Source organism: Stenella coeruleoalba, assembly GCF_951394435.1.
Source record: "Stenella coeruleoalba genome assembly, chromosome: 6".
Lineage (NCBI taxonomy): Eukaryota > Metazoa > Chordata > Mammalia > Artiodactyla > Delphinidae > Stenella > Stenella coeruleoalba.
The window spans coordinates 33427469-33445032 of record NC_137151.1 but is presented as its reverse complement, the minus strand read 5'-3'; the positions used below and the strand labels follow the sequence as shown (position 1 = coordinate 33445032).

Here is a 17564-nt window from a genome sequence, read left to right as displayed (position 1 = left end):
CACCATGTGACAGCAGGATTCCCTTCCAGGGAATTTACTTCTGATGCGTCTGTCCTGCCAATGACAGGCTGCCTGAAGTACAGGGGTTAAAACAAACAAAACGAAAAATACAGTCTGGAAGAAGGTCCAGAGGAAGTTTACAATTCTGATTCAAAAAAAAAAAAAAAACCCAAAGAGCTCCAGATCAAGCATCAATACCTTAAAAAAGGCTTAAGGGGGAGGCAAGGGTGGAGGGTGGGAAATAGGATGAAGACAGTCAAAAGGTACAAACGTCCAGGTATAAGATAAATAAGTACAAGGCATGTAATATACACCATGATAAATGTAACTAACACTGCTGTTGCGTTTATGTTATATTTGAAAGTTGTTAAGAAAGTAAATCCTAAGGGTTCTCATCACAAGGAAAATAATTTCTTTCTATTTCTTTAATCTCGTACCTATACGAGATGGTGGATGTTCACTAAACTTATTGTGGTCATGATTTCATGATGAATTTAAGTCAAATCATTATGCTGTACACCTTAAACTTAAACAGTGCTGTCTGTCAATTATATCTCAGGGGAAAAAACGCTTAAGGAATGTTTCAGTGTTTTCTAAGCCGTGTTTCTTGAACCACCTGGGGAGTCGGCTACAAAGGTGGGCTCTGTGTCTTGGGACAGGGTTGGGGGGCTGAGATCTGCCTTTTTAACCAGCTCCTTTGGTCCCTTCTTATACTACTGAAATTGGCAAACCGCTGCCCTACAGATGGCTGAAGCCTGAGAACGATCCCGACTTTTCTTTTAAAACTAAGGTAGTCTCAATCACGTTTGCTTGGAACTTGGGAGATAAAACAGAGTCCACCATGTTCACCAGCCCAAGTCTCTGGTCCCCAAATCTTTCAACAAACAGTTTATTGTTTTAAAAAATGAAGACGACACTGATTTCACATTTGCTTCCTTTCTTCTCCTTCGGTGAAGTCTCTACGGACTAGCAGTGATCTACAAAAGTCAACATCTGGAGACAGAAGATGAGGTGTTCCCCCGGTGGTGAGCTGAGCCACTCTGCTCCTCGAGAGGTTCCCGCAAGGCTCCCATACTCATGCTCTATCAGCCCGACAATGACGCAGAACACAGACGTACTTTCTAAACCTGGGTCTCAGAAGGCACAGAGAGGCCAAGGGAATCAAAGCACACAGAACACGGAGGGATGGGGGGTAGATTCGGCAAGAGCTCAAGTCACCACAGCCTCAGACCCCGACATATGATACTTTCTCCCAGGGAGTCACAGAGCCTCAGAGAGACACAGCGATGGGGTTGAAACAGAAGACATTCATCATATAACTTTGAACTGATATCCCATTACCAGATCACACCACTTAGAGTGTGCTCTCTCTCCATAGTTTTGTAACTCCTATAATTATCTTGTGAAAAGCGTGATTAGGTCATATTATGTTTCTCTGTGTTAAAAACATGCAGTTCTCACATATAAACATTTAAGATTCCCTAGGGTGTTTCTAATCCTAATATGCATTTTCCCACTTTTCAAATATATCGGGAGGCTCTAACGATGGAAGCAGCCTGGTCTTCTCTTGAGCTCTGAGGGGCTGACCTGCAGAGTGGCTGGTGAGGCAACTCTGGCACGAGTGTGGTCTCCTAGCTGCCGGAGATGAAATCTACAACTGGAAATCTCCAGGCATGTGTGTGAGAGGAAAAAGGAGAGGGAGTTTCCAAATTAAAATTAACATCTCCTCAACTGGACCTCCATGTTTCTGGTGTATTACCTGCCAGGTGGCAGCGGTGAACTAAGGGACAACGTACATGGGTAGCTTCTCTGCACAGACAACAAGAGAGCCAGAACTCAGAAAATATATGACAGATCTTGACTCGAGGGTTTGTTTTTTAGTAGGTGAAGCTCTCCCTCCTTTTCTGTCTGCCTGAATCGCCTTGCTGCTGTTTCTTTAAGACAAGGGTGAACAGCTGCTGTCCAAATCCTAGGAGGTGAGGGGAAGGGAACAGCACGTACTGGGCCCCATCTAAGTGCTCAGCCCACTGGCAGGCAACTTCACTCACTCCTGATGTCTAACAGCCACTGTGCTGCTTATCTGGTTATCATCACTGGGGCTCCACTGTCTGCTGGCTTCCCACTGGTTCAGCCCAGCAGAGGCCCAGCAGAGGATTCAGGGTATTTCTTCCCAGCTCCATCCCTCCTTGGATGCCCCATCTTGGGGCGGATTCTTCTTGAACGCAGCTCCTGCTGGGCAGCCCTTCTCCAGTTCCAGATCCCACTGGGCTCCAGTAACTCTACTTCTTCCCTTGCCCCCTTAGCCCTAGCGGTGACGTTGGTGTCCCACTGTTGTTAGTCCCTGGGTGCTTCACGGTGCCTGGCCAGCACCTCTGTAACTGTTCCTTTCATTAGTCTTCATTCAAACCATCTGGGGTGAATTCTGTTTCTGGCCATGTGCTCCGATACTGGCTCTCACTCTAAATGTAACTGCTTTTGCAAGTGAGATGAAATGCAAAGATGTGGGTCAATAAGCTTGGAGGAGCATTTCTAAGAATGTGTTAAGCTGGTAGTATAAGTACTCGACGAAGAAGAGCTAATAAGGTTAATTCATCATCAGTGTGGCCTTGAATCCAACTCCTAATCCAGGCAGATAATGGCCATCCCAAAGTGTGGTTTAGGGCCTCTAGACTCTGTCTGCAGTAGTTGCACAGGGATTTTTTTTTTTTTTTTTTTTACTTACCCCGTGTTTTCTGCATACTAATAGAAAAAAAGAACTGAGGGGCCCAAGGACCATGCCAGGCTCCTTTGGGGAATACAATCTGCAATGAGGGTCATGATAATCGCTACCTGTCACTGAGCTTGTACACATTTCACAGCAGCCCTGGGAGGAAGCCTTCTTTGTTTCCCTCTGACAGATGAGCAAACAGATTCAAAGAAGTGTGCATGGATAAGCGGCTTGCCCCAAGTCCCACACCCCAGATGGACCCGATCCCAGTGCTGCTGTTTCCTGTCCATCCCACTAGTGCTTAAAAGAGGGAAATGAGGATTCAGGGTCTCCAAACTACTCCTGAACTGGGCCTACAGGGATCAGGCTCCCTAGTTGTAGGCAAATCAAAAAACACCAAAGAAAAAGAATTTAGTCTCAAGGACCAACTTAGCTCAAAATTAGTTTTGAAAGCTCTCTGTAAGTGAAAAAACTTGTATGTCTGTATGAGGTAACATGTGTAGTATATACCACGGTGGGTGTATGTGTGGATGTGTGTCTATAATGATTGTTTATGCACAAAAACTGTCAACAACAGTTATCTCTGGAAAGGTGAGTGAGCTGTGCTCTCTGTACAGTTTGAATTTTCTACTGTGAGCATGAAACTCAAGTTCTTATTTAAAGAATCAGAATGGAGGGGAAGAGGGAAGTCGGCTGGTTTATCTGAACATACAGACCAGTGGTCTTCAACCTCAGCTACACATCGGGATCACCTGTGATCACCAAGCTCCTTTCCCCAGAAATTCTAACTTAACTAGTCTGGCGTATGGCCCGGGGAACCAGGGGTCTTGAAGCTCCCAGGTAATTCTTGTGGGCAGCCAGGGTTAAGAGTCCTTCAGTCAGCCCCAGTTCCTTAGTATAAAATTTAAATCACAAAGCATAGGGTCTTAACCTTTTGTATGTCATGGATCCCAGGGGCAATAAGGTGATGCCTCTGGACTTCTCCAAATAATGTTTTTAAATGCATAAAATAAAACAAAACATTTCAAAGCGAACAAATTATACTTAGATTTAGTCATCACAATGTTCTTAAATTGTGATAAGGTGATATGAGCGTTTCTTTATTAATACACCAAGTAACAAGATGGAAAAGTAGCTCTGGGATCTAGCATCATTGTGAAGTAGTGATGTGTGTGAATAACATTTGGAGGTATCCACAACCGCGGTAATGTGATATGGATTTATTGGTGACGAAATCGGGATACCTCTAACACTACTTTGGTTTGTTGCCTAGGTTCATAATTGAAGAAAATGCCAAATTTCAGTTAGAATTCATTGTACATAATAAACATGGAATGTTTCTCCCATTCAAGCTCACAGATTCCCAGGTAGACAGGGAGGAGAAGAGGATGCTGTTAGGGAACAGAGCTCTAGGACTCGCTCATCCTAGCATCAGTATTACCACTAGGTGTAAGGTCTCAGACAGAAAGGAAGGGGCAAAAAACAACTTCAACCCTATCATGTGCTAACTTCCAGTAGAGGCTGTTTCTTTTTTTTTTTTTTTAAGTAACTCTGTAAGCCTCCTTCAAGACATGAAAGATGTACATTTCCTGAAAACTAACCACACCGTATATTTTAATTACAGTAATATTTTTCAAGTACCACTTCACGTGAAAGGATCCCTGTTCCTTCCACTCAAAAGACTCAACTGTTTTATCTGCCTCAAGACATCCATCACAGGGCTTCCCTTCCCTGGTGGCGCAGTGGTTGGGAACTCGCCTGCCAATGCAGAGGACACAGGTTCGAGCCCGGGTCCGGGAGGATCCCACATGTTGCGGAGCAACTAAGCCTGCAAGCCACAACTGCTGAGGCCTGCGCACCTGGAGCCCGTGCTCCGCAACGGGAGAGGCCACCGCGACGAGAAGCCCGTGCACCGCAACAAAGACCCAATGCAGCCAAAAATAAGTAATAAATTAATTTTTTTTAAAAAAAGACATCCATCACAGGAGGGCCAATATCTTGGGATTTAAAAGGAGGTTTCTGGAAACTTTCTAAGTGTTTAATCAATAGGTTCTTTTTCATACCGTACTACGCTGCCTGCATAGAACCTGAACCCTTTTTTTCTTTAACTTGAATTTAAAATGGCATTTACCATGTATTGAACGGCTGTTATACTGCAGGCACAACACTGGTCTTTTTTTCTGAATTAGTCCTAATGCTCACATCCATGCGGCACTACTATCCCACCTTATAACACAGAAATAAAAGGATTAGGAACTTCACAACAGAGCCTGATGCTGTAAAATCACTCTCTCAGGAAGAAAAAAAGAAAGAGGAAAAGAAAGCCCCAGGGGCTTTCCTGGTGGCTCAGTGGTTAAGAATCTGCTTACCCATGCAGGGAACACTGGTTTGACCCCTGGACCGGGAAGATCCCACATGCTGTGGAGCAACTAAGCCCGTGAGCCACAACTACTGAGCTTGTGCTCTAGAGCCCGTGAGCCCGCGTGCCACAACTACAGAAGCCCACACGCCACAACTACTGAAGTCCTCGCGCCTAGAGCCCGTGCTCCACAAGGAGAAGCCCCTGCAATGAGAAGCCCACGCATGGCAACAATGAGTAGCCACCGCTCGCCGCAACTAGAGAAAGCCTGCACGCAGCAACGAAGACCCAACGCAGCCAAAATTAATTAATTAATTTAAAAATATAAACCCCCAAATACATTAACATCTGTGTTGACACTCCAGTTATAAATTAAAAGGTAGTCATTTTTAACTAAACAATAAAATATTTTCCTAGGGTGGGGAGGGACTACCACATCCATGTATCCTAGCAACAGACTAAGTAATTAAAAGGCCTATTTTTCTTCATAGCCATACTTTTCTAATGAATGACTTTTAGGGACTTCCCTAGCGGTCCAGTGGTTGGGACTCCCGAGATTCCACTGCAGGGGGCGCAGGTTAGGTCCCTGGTCAGGGAACTAAGATCCCACATGCTGTGTGGTGCAGCAAAAAAAAAAAAAAATTAAAGAATGACTTTTAAAACTTCTTCCAGTCTTCCATTCTTCCATTCACGAAGTATACAGCACTCAGATTAAATGCAGGAGAGAATGGCATGGTCAGACCCAGCATGCAGGCCATCCAAGAAGCAGCAACCAGTACCCAAAGGTGACAGAAACCCAGCCGAGGAGACGGGCACCCAGCAGTCCCGAAAGCCTCTGTCATGTCGAAACAGGCTGGGGAGGGTCCCCAGGCCACCAACATCATCATTTTCAAATAAGAAGATTCCCATTCTATAACCACAAAAGGGCTTTTGAAATACCCCTACTAAAACATTTTGATTTGAAATGCTCTCAGACTTAATAATATCTGAAATGCGGGTGGGGGTGGGGGGGGGAAGGTGGCATTATTTTGTTTTCTGCCCCCTATGTAATCAGTTCCTCATCAAGGCATTTCGTGCGGTGAGGAAGGCTCGTAATTAATAAGTTGTTTCAACATTAGCCGAACAGAACTTAGGATGCCCCAAACGCTCCTTGAAACAGAACAGAGAGGCTGGGGAAAGAAACCCACGGAAGAGATCACGAGGCAAAGAGAGGCAATGTCAAGGATACCTTTAAACCAGCTCAACAGGAAGTCTTAGCGATTCACCCTTTGTTCTCATCTGTCTCCTCCACCAGGGCGGAAATGTACAAGAGGCAAGCATAGGCGGAGACTGGGGGTGGGACGACGGGTGCCCAGGAGGAGGAAGAACTGGCGTTTATTGAGTCCCTGCAAGCTTAGGGGCTTCCACGTGTGTCAGTAACTCCTTTAATTTTTCCCATAACCTTATCAGATAGAAAATCACCTCTCCAATTTTAAAATGAAAGCTGCTGTCAGAGAAGTTAAGCAACTTGCCCAGAAGCACATAGCTCATAACAGCAGTCAGAATTGGAAGCCAGATTGCCTTTGCTCAGGACCACACTCTATTTCTCCTGCCCCTGACTCCTCAGATCTTGAGTTCCTTTCAATTCAGATAGCAAGATTCAGGAAAACGTTATCCCAGGTTCCTAAAAAAACTCCCCTAGGTCATAATCTCTTGAGGGGAGGGGGGGAATCTTAATGAATATCCAGGAAGTCAGAAGAAAAAGGTCCAACTTTCAAAAAAAACTGGGTTGGAGGTTGGGGATGGATTCCAGAAACAACCGACATTGATGAGTATTCAGGTTCTACAAGGAATATTCGGCAAATGGGTTGTGATCAATTTTAAAACGTGATCCACAGTGCATATGGGTTTGCACAGAGCCAGTGACTCCAGGGAAAACTCATGCCTTTTCTGGAAGATACCCTTATTTGGTCAACCAGGCGATGGTGACAGACACAGGAGACACGGGGCTTCTGTTTCAGCAAGCCATGGTGGCCTGGTCTCCCATGTGACATCACTCCCAAAGATGTCATCCCAGGCCTGCCAACTTCCCAAACCAGTCGCCTTCACAACTATTGGTTTTTTGTTGTTTGGGTTTTTTAACTTAATTTTAATTTTATATTAGAGTGTAGTTGATTTATCAATACACTGTTGTGTTGGTTTCAGGTGTAGAGCAAAGTGATTAAGTTATACATATACATACATATACTTATTCTTTTTCAGATTCTTTTCCCATATAGGTTATTACAGAATACTGAGTAGAGCTCCCTGTGGTATACAGTAGGACCTTGTTGATTATTTCATATATAGTAGTGCGTATATGTTAATCTCAAACTCCTAATTTATCCCTCCTCACCTCCCCCCTCTTTCCCCTTTGGTAACCATAAGTTTGTTTTCGAAGTCTGTGAGTCTGTTCCTGTTTTGTAAATAAGTTCTTCACAACTATTTTGGCCACACATCCCATTAGTAAAAAGCGAGCATGCACCCCTAATATATGTTCATTTATTTAAAAATAATAAACGTGTAAATATTACTAAAACATAAGTGCTTAACTTTTAAGGGAAAAAAACAAAGTTAAAGTTTTCATATTTTCTTCCCATATCCCAAAAGGTTATCCTGAGTACCAAATCTTGGAAATCACTGCCCTGGGCCTGCAACACTGTGACCCCCTTGGAGCCCAGCAACCATCACCTTCACTCCACGTGACCCACACCCCTGACCTCTTCTTGTTCGGGTCAGCTGTCCCAGTCTCCACTCCCAACAATGGCGACCTGCTCTTTATGTCTTAAGAGTCCTGGGATCACTTCTTTCCATTTTGTCCAGGTCCAGAGCCGACCCCTCCCAGATTCCCTCACCTCCCTGAACTATTTATCACCAATGCCCTCTTCTCCCCTAAATCCTTGTCTTTCCACTGCAATCACCCAGCAAAATCCCCAACTTGTGGCAACAAACTCAACCTCACAGCCTACCTCTTCTTCTGCACTCAGCAGAACCAGGGAAAGCAGTTGTTCCCAGGTGCCTTCATGTCCTCATCTCCTGCAGGCCTTTGACCATCAGGAACCCAGGCTTTTCCTGATCCTCAGATCCATTTCCCTGTATCCTCAGCCAACGATTCCAAACCGGCAGCCCCTTCCACCCCCAATATCCAAAAGCCCACCTGACCTTCCATCCCATCCACCCCCGCCACCATTCTTTCGTTCATTCCAGCATCTACTGAGCACCAGTACTAGAGACAGGATGGAATCTCACCGCCCTCTTTTACGTTCTAGTAAACAAATCGACATCAGCTGTTGGGAGATGATGACAATAAAGCTGTTATATAACAGGGGGCAAGCAGGGGCCAGAGAATCATGGTCGTTGGATGTGACCCACTTTCTCCCCTCCCACTTCTCCCTCTTCCAATTTTTTTTTTTATTATTGAGGTAAGACTCATGTAACTTTGAATTAACCATTAAAAATGTCCAATTCAGTGACATTCGGTACATTCACAATATTGTGCAACCAGCACCTCTGTCCAGTTCCAAAACGTTTTTATCACCCCTGGGAAGAAACCCCGAACCCGTTCAGCAGCCCTCCCCATTCTGCCCATCCCCCCAGCCCCTGGCAACCACTAACCTTCTTTCTGTCTCTGTGGATTTACTTATTCTGCATATTTCCTACCCATGGAACCCTATGACTCCCCTCCAATTCTGACAACAGCTCTGACCTTCCTGCTTTCTTCCCTCCAGCCACCTCCTCCTCCTTTTCCTCCTCCAAGGCCTCCTCTCTTCTCTGTGCTTGTCATCCATCACCTTACACAGCGGTCCTCAGACCCCAGGCCCTCTCCTGCCTCTATCTTCAAAATCTCCTCCTGAGCTGGCTCTTTCTCTCATCCTTTCAAAAAAAAACAAACACCCACCTTAACCCGACCTCCTCTATGCCCTCAAGATAGCTCCAACACCCTCCTTCTTTTCTCAGGCTCTGATTCAGGATTTGCAGAAGTCTTCACAGATTATCATATTGACAGAACGTGCGCGCACACACACACACACACACACACACACACACACACACACACAAACGTAGGGGGCTTCATCTCGCCAGGACACTCTGGTCCTGCGATGCACGTGACCTTGCGTTGACTGTGATTAACACTCTGTGCCTCGCTTTCCTCCTCTGTAAAATGGGGACCAGAATAACACTTACCTCATAGGGGTTTTATAAAGAACAACTGAGTGAAAACACCCCCAGTGCTTGTCCAAGTGCCAGGCGCACTGTAAGGGCTCAAAGAATGTTATCACTCCGGTGAGGATGACCAGTTCCATAAAACCCACGCCCTGCTCTACTCCGGCAGGACCCAGGCCTATCTGGCTGTTCTTCCGGGGCTTCTTTTGGGCTTAGCTTCCAGAGATTGGCTCTCTCAGGGTAACACTGTTTGGGGGATGCTATCATCCAATCTCCTGTCTTTATCCACCACCTGATGCAGGCGCCGCCCAAACTCCCATCTACCCCATCCTTCCCCTCCAGTTCAAGCTACCTTTGCATTCACGGGGGAGCATCTGTGTTGCACATCAGCAGCCCTAGGACCCTTGAGCTCAACATGCCCAAAGTTAAGGGTCACCCTCTTCTCCTACCCCTCTAGCCACCTCTTCCCCCTCCCCCACTCCAGCATCCCAAGATCTCTTGCTGGGACCCCTGCAGTAGCCTCTCCCTTGCCCAATCTCATTCGTGTTCCTTCCACCCTTTACACTATAGCCAGAACACCCCATCAAAAATCCAAAGCTGCCCGTTCCACTTCCCTGCTTAAACACTTTCAAGAGCTCTCTCTCCACTGTCCTCAGGAGTGAGCACAAATGCCTTTCCCAGGAGGGCTTCTCCTGACCTCTCCCCATCTCTATCAGCCCCTGCCTCACCCTCTATGCTCTAGGAATAGCTGACTGCTGTGGCAATGCTACAGTTAGTTCACACGGCTCCCCTGCTTGGCATGCCTTTCCCACCAGATTCTCCCAAATTCTGCACATCTTTCAAGGCTCAGTTCAGGCATCACCCCCTCAAGGAAGGCTCCGCTGATGCCTCAGATTGGACTAAGTACCCCTCCTGACAGCGACTGACATTAGGTGTTTATGGGTCTGTTTTCCTCCTTAAGCTCCCCAAAGGGTCTGTTTTCCTCCTTAAGCTCCCCAAAGACCTCACAGGGTTGTTGGGAGGCTTGAAAGAGCTAACAGATGTAAATCAATGGGAAGTAACCATAACCCTGCCCGGCACATAACAAACGCTTTCTAAGGGTTAGCTGTTCTCCTTGTTGATGGGGCAACAGGGGCACTTAGGACAGGGCCCCGCCCTAGATGTAGGGCCACGGGATGCATTCGCTTTTTCTGCCCCTATGCCTGACATACAGGCGCTCAGGAAGTATTCCCTGGGCCACGCTGGTGAGCCCTGCAAAGATGGTTCAGCGTCCAAGGCTCACAGAGCTGGAAGTCACGTGCGTAACATTTGACCCGACTCGCCCAATTTTGCGGAAGAGATGGAGGCTCACCAAGTGAGTTAGCAGGAGGAGAGCGCCAGCCCCCAGATCTCCTGACTTCCCAGCTGATGTATCCTGCCCTATTCCAAGAAGGCTCTTGTCCCCAGAGACGGCACAGCTGCTCTGCATCTTCCACAGGCTCTCATTATCCACAGCAGAAAGGCTGCTCACCACCTAGGTCACCTCTTTAATCTCCCTGCTTCCCCTTCTCACACCTCTCCTCCAAGCCCGTTTTCTTTTTCTCTCTGTCTCGTGCCCTGTGGTTCTCTTATTTCCAATGGGAAATCTGGCCTTTCAAAAAGGCCACCAGGGCTTCCCTGGTGGCGCAGTGGTTGAGAGTCCGCCTGCCGATGCAGGGGGCAGGGGCCACGGGTTCGTGCCCCGGTCCGGGAAGATCCCACATGCCGCGGAGCGGCTGGGCCCGTGAGCCATGGCCGCTGAGCCTGCGCGTCCGGAGCCTGTGCTCCGCAATGGGAGAGGCCACAACAGTAAGAGGCCCGCGTACCGCAAAAAACAAAACAAAAAAAGACCACCAGAGATCGTGGTCTTCCTCAGGGAGCAGCTCAAACAAATCACAGGAGCAGGTGCAATCCCTGGGCCCCCCAGTCCCTCTCCCGCTCCCACTGGATGGGGGAAGGCTTCTCCTCCATCTCCAGAAAGTTTCGTTTTGCCTTCTCTGGGAATCAGTCATTTTTGGATGCTCCAAGTTTCAGAAGGCAGATCCCCCAGGGACCTGGGTGCAGCCTGAAGGCCCAGTAACAGCTCTCATCTGAAAGCCAGATCCCGTATTTCCAGCCAAACACATAACTCTCATCCGCCAGCTTGCTCTGGTTCCCAGCAGTGGCCTTTGAATGACACGCCATTCTCTGGCACTGCTGACTTGATGACAAGTGGCAATCCAGCAGGACGTTTTTAGAGGTTGTGGGATTTACAGAACCTGCTCTGCTAGGAAACTCTTCCTTTCACACCTCAACTGGCCTGGAAGGTGGCAAGAGAACGTGACACAGAAAAAATATATCCTAGAGTGCTGTGTGATGTTCTTTATTACTTTCCGTGGTTGGGCTATAGTATCAGTTATAAGTACCCTGAGCTTCACCTACCCTTGTGTCTGCACCTCTGCTGGGTGTGTTCACACACGTGTGTCTGAGGCTCACAGAGGCACAGAGGCTGGTCACTAGCCAGGGCATCCAATCCTGAGAGTGCAAATATATTCAAGTTCTGGGAATTTATCTTCACATCTCACGGTAATGAGCATACCACACAGATCTGCCTTGATAATAAGAGTCATGGAGTTCTAAAAACAGGGGTAGTAAATTTCATCTCCACACCTTACTATTGAAGAATTCATTATATGACCCTGTATGGCAACAGCCACTGGCCATGAAGATGTTTGCCCTGCATATGAGATGTTATGAGTCTTCCTTTATCTTTCTTGGAATGGCTACAGCAGACCCATTCTTTTGAACAACAAAAAGATGGAAAACCATTTTTTTCAGAAGAGAAAAACCACCTGCCTTCCCAACAAAACCCTTTCTACATTTTTGTGTGAAAGACAATCTCTAGTAGACCTTTTTCCTGCCAAAGGGAACTTTTACCTAGCCTAAGGGGAATTCCTCTTTGGCTCTCTACCTAGCACAGAACTCACCTTCAGAAGTTCATTCAATATGTGCCTTAACAATTCATCTGTAGATGAGGCAGCCCAATTTAATGCATCTAAAGGGGAGCAGGCAGCCTGGGGAATCAGACCTGAATTAAACCCCCAATCTGCACCTCATTAGTAGGGGGACCATACGTCCCTGTTTATGGCTGTTATCCCAGCTTATTCATTAATTTAATAGCACCCCTTTCAGTCACAAAAGGTTCAGGTTTAGATGATAAATTATATGATCACCTTATATTTATGTGAGTCACTGCAGGCAGGACACTTAACTTTCCCATACTGTGGTTTTACAGGTGTTTAACGAAAACAAGGGATTCTAATTTACAGGGCTGTCATAAGCATGAAATTAGACAGTGTGCTCAAGGCTTGGTTCCCAGGAGTACCCAGCACTCCCACGAACACCAGCTAAGTGCTCAAGAGGTCCACTTTCCAGAAAAAGCATTACTCTGTATGTGGGGTCTTTAGATTGTCAGTTTCAAGGCGGGACCTGTATTTTCCATTTTTCATTGTGATAAGATCTATAAAACAGTAATGGCATCTGCGTCCAGCAGCTGCGCAATTAATTCCACCAACTCTGACCAGGAAGTGAATTGCTTATGGATATTTTAACTCCTATATTCTAGATCTTCTGAACTTCATTTATTCTCTCCACAAAGGTAGGGTTAAGATTAAAATTCACCCCAAACCAGACCTGTATGAAAAGGAGGCCCGGGGCTTCCCTAGTGGCGCAGTGGTTGAGAGTCCGCCTGCCGATGCAGGGGACACGGGTTCGTGCCCTGGTCCGGGAAGATCCCACATGCCGCGGAGCGGCTGGGCCCGTGAGCCATAGCCGCTGAGCCTGCGCGTCCGGAGCCTGTGCTCCGCAACGGGAGAGGGCACGGCAGTGAGAGGCCAGCGTTCCGCAAAGAAAAAAAAAAAAGAAAAAAAAAGGAGGCCAAGTGCACGTGGCTCACAACCAGAAGTGGGTGAGGGATAAGAGATCCTTCAAACTGAGTGAAAGCCCTACCCCTCAGCCAATGAATCTGGTGAATTTCTTGCTGTCTCTAGCCAAAAAAAAAAAAAACGGCCTTACCAATCCAATGATAGGATAGTTCCTCGATAAAAGGATCTGAGGTATCTCATTTTAAAAATTAGGCCAGCGACTTCCCTGGTGGTTTAGTGGTTAAGATTCTGTACTTCCAATGCAGGGGGCACGGGTTCCATCCCTAGTCGAGGAACTAAGATTCCACACGCCCCATGGCGCGGCCGAAACATAAATAAATAAGAATTAGGCCAAATAGTACCCACAGTCTTGTACATGAATCTGTGATAGCATCATCATCTCAGGAAGCAACGGAATTTGCTGTTCTCTTTTACAAAAAGAGAGAGAAATGCTATCACTTCATTGACAAGCTTGTTAAAGACACCTATGCTCTCTTTAGTCTGACATGAGCCGTAACAATATCTTGTAATGGGGCTGCTCCTATTTCTTGAAGGGAGTGGCTTCGACTCAATGAGAAATTTTATCAATAACTAAACCCACAACAACCTGCCAAGACTGAACCAGGAAGAAATAGAAAATATTAACAGACCAATCACAAGCACTGAAATTGAGACTGTGATTAAAAATCTTCGAACAAACAAAAGCCCAGGACCAGGTGGCTTCACAGGCGAATTCTATGAAACATTTAGAGAAGAGCTAACACCTATCCTTCTCAAACTCTTCCAAAATATAGCAGAGGGAGGAACACTCCCCAACTCGTTCTACAAGGTCACCATCACCCTGATACCAAAACCAGACAAGGATGTCACAAAGAAAGAAAACTACAGGCCAATATCACTGATGAACATAGATGCAAAAATCCTCAACAAAATACTACCAAACAGAATCCAACAGCACATTAAAAGGATCATACACCATGATCAAGTGGGGTTTAATCCAGGAATGCAAGGATTCTTCAATATATGCAAATCAATCAACGTGATACACCATATTAACAAATTGAAGGAGAAAAACCATATGATCATCTCAATAGATGCAGAGAAAGCTTTCAACAAAATTCAACACCCATTTATGATAAAAACCCTGCAGAAAGCAGGCAAGAGGGAACTTTCCTCAACATAATAAAGGCCATATATGACAAACCCACAGCCAACATCGTCCTCAATGGTGAAAAACTGAAACCATTTCCACTAAAATCAGGAACAAGACAAGGTTGCCCACTCTCACCACTCTTATTCAACATAGTTTTGAAAGTTTTAGCCACAGCAATCAGAGAATAAAAAGAAATAAAAGGAATCCAAATCGGAAAAGAAGAAGTAAAGCTGTCACTGTTAGCAGATGACATGATACTATACATAGAGAATCCTAAAGATGGCTACCAGAAAATTACTAGAGCTAATCAATGAATTTGGTAAAGTAGCAGGATACAAAATTAATGCACAGAAATCTCTGGCATTCCTATACACTAATGATGAAAAATCTGAAAATGAAATTAAGAAAACACTCCCATTTACCATTGCAACAAAAAGAATAAAATATCTAGGAATAAACCTACCTAAGGAGACAAAAGACCTGTCTGCAGAAAATTATAAGACACTGATGAAAGAAATTAAAGATGATACCAATAGATGGAGAGATATACCATGTTCTTGGATTGGAAGAATCAACATTGTGAAAATGACTCTACTACCCAAAGCAATCTACAGATTCAATGTAATCCCTATCAAACTACCACTGGCATTTTTCACAGAACTAGAACAAAAAATTTCACAATTTGTATGGAAACACAAAAAACCCGACTAGCCAAAGCAATCTTGAGAACGAAAAATGGAGCTGGAGGAATCAGGCTCCCTGACTTCAGACTATACTACAAAGCTACAGTAATCAAGACAGTATGGTACTGGCACAAAAACAGAAATACAGATCAATGGAACAGGATAGAAAGCCCAGAGATAAACCCATGCACATATGGTCACCTTATCTTTGATAAAGGAGGCAAGAATATACAGTGGAGAAAAGACAGCCTCTTCAATAAGTGGTGCTGGGAAAACTGGACAGCTACATGTAAAAGTATGAGATTAGAACACTCCCTAACACCATACACAAAAATAAGTTCAAAATGGATTAAAGATCTAAATGTAAGGCCAGAAACTATTAAACTCTTAGAGGAAAACACAGGCAGAACACTCTATGACATAAATCACAGCAAGATCCTTTTTGACCCACCTCCTAGAGAAATGGAAATAAAAACAAAAATAAACAAATGGGACCTAAATGAAACTTCAAAGCTTTTGCACAGCAAAGGAAACCATAAACAACACCAAAAGACAACCCTCAGAATGGGAGAAAACATTTACAAATAAAGCAACTGACAAAGGATTAATCTCCAAAATTTACAAGCAGCTCATGCAGCTCAATAACAAAAAAACAAACAACGCAATCCAAAAATGGGCAGAAGACCTAAATAGACATTTCTCCAAAGAAGATATACAGATGGCCAACAAACACATGAAAGAATGCTCAACATCACTAATCATGAGAGAAATGCAAATCAAAACTACAATGAGATATCACCTCACACCAGTCAGAATGGCCATCATCAAAAAATCTAGAAACAATAAATGCTGGAGAGGGTGTGGAGAAAAGGGAACACTCTTGCACTGCTGGTGGGAATGTGAATTGGTACAGCCACTATGGAGAACAGTATGGAGGTTCCTTAAAAAACTACAAATAGAACTACCACATGACCCAGCAATCCCACTTCTGGGCATATACCCTGAGAAAACCAAAATTCAAAAAGAGTCATGTACCAAAATGTTCATTGCAGCTCTATTTACAATAGCCCGGAGATGGAAACAACCTAAGTGCCCATCATCGGATGAGTGGATAAAGAAGATGTGGCACATATATACAATGGACTATTACTCAGCCATAAAAAGAAACGAAATTGAGCTATTTGTAATGAGGTGGATAGACCTAGAGTCTGTCATACAGAGTGAAGTAAGTCAGAAAGAAAAAGACAAATACCGTATGCTAACACATATATATGGAATTTAAGAAAAAAAATGTCATGAAGAACCTAGGGGTAAAGCAGGAATAAAGACGCAGACCTCCTAGAGAACGGACTTGAGGTTATGGGGAGGGGGAAGGGTGAGCCGTGACAGGGCGAGAGAGAGTCATGGGCATATACACACTAACAAACGTAGTAAGGTAGATAGCTAGTGGGAAGCAGCCGCATGGCACAGGGATATTGGCTCGGTGCTTTGTGACAGCCTGGAGGGGTGGGATAGGGAGGGTGGGAGGGAGGGAGACGCAAGAGGGAAGACATATGGGAACATATGTTTATGTATGACTGATTCACTTTGTTATAAAGCAGAAACTAACACACCATTGTAAAGCAATTATACCCCAATAAAGATTTAAAAAAAAAAAAAAAGAATCTACCATAAAAAAATAAATAAATAAAATAAAAAAATAAAAACAAGAAAATAAACCCACAGAAAAATGAAGGCACAACATTTGAAACTATTCGATTCCAATCTTATAATATTTTCTGAAACAAAGAATCAAACAATATGATTCCCATTATGATTTTATATGATTGCCCAAGGTATTAGTAGTATTGGATGCGTGAAGATCCCTCCCATGATCAACTTCTAAAGAATTAGAAAGGAAATGTTCAGCATTTTCATGCTGTAAATATAGATTTAGAAGCTGTGAGAGGAAAAAGAGGCACATGGCAGCACAGCAATGACTCGAAGGACGGTGCAGTAAGCTACTCTGTGGCAACGTCATTTCCTCTCAGCAGAAGTTTCCAGAAACAGAAAAAGGCTGACGCCACTCCCAGAAATCCAGTTACAGCTGGGGCACAGCCTCTAAGGTGGACTCACTGGGCAGCAAGGTAGCAACCAGGACAAAGGGCACCCCTTAGGAAGCTGTCTACCTCCACCCCAAACCCTGATTTCTGAGAAATGCCCCTTCCCCCGCAAATCAGGAAAACACCCAGGCAGCCGTTTACGCAACATATTTCTTGGGCAATGGGGTACTTCAGAGGGCCGTGCTGTGGTTCTATCACTTTGAAGTGCACAAAGAGGAAAACAGAAGTTGGGCTGTATACAGGGACTCCTCCTGCAGAATGTCTGTGGGTTTTCTCCACTTGGAAAGCAGAACCAGAAACCACACTTCTGTTAAGGATTCAGATAATCAGTCCGTTTGGCTTTAAATGCATCTTGTACCGCGTAGTGATCAACACAAGCCTTGCCAGAGGACTGTTCTGACAAACTTGCCTCCTTGTGTATGATAAAAGAATGACCCAAGGGCAGATCAAGCACAATT

At 45.0% G+C, this 17564-nt stretch overlaps 1 protein-coding gene across 7 annotated transcripts in view; it reads right to left on the bottom strand.

Annotated features, from left to right (window-relative positions):
- The window catches only part of MGAT5 (alpha-1,6-mannosylglycoprotein 6-beta-N-acetylglucosaminyltransferase), a 581503-nt gene that overhangs the window by 320204 nt on the left and 243735 nt on the right, over positions 1–17564 (bottom strand). The window lies entirely within an intron of this gene.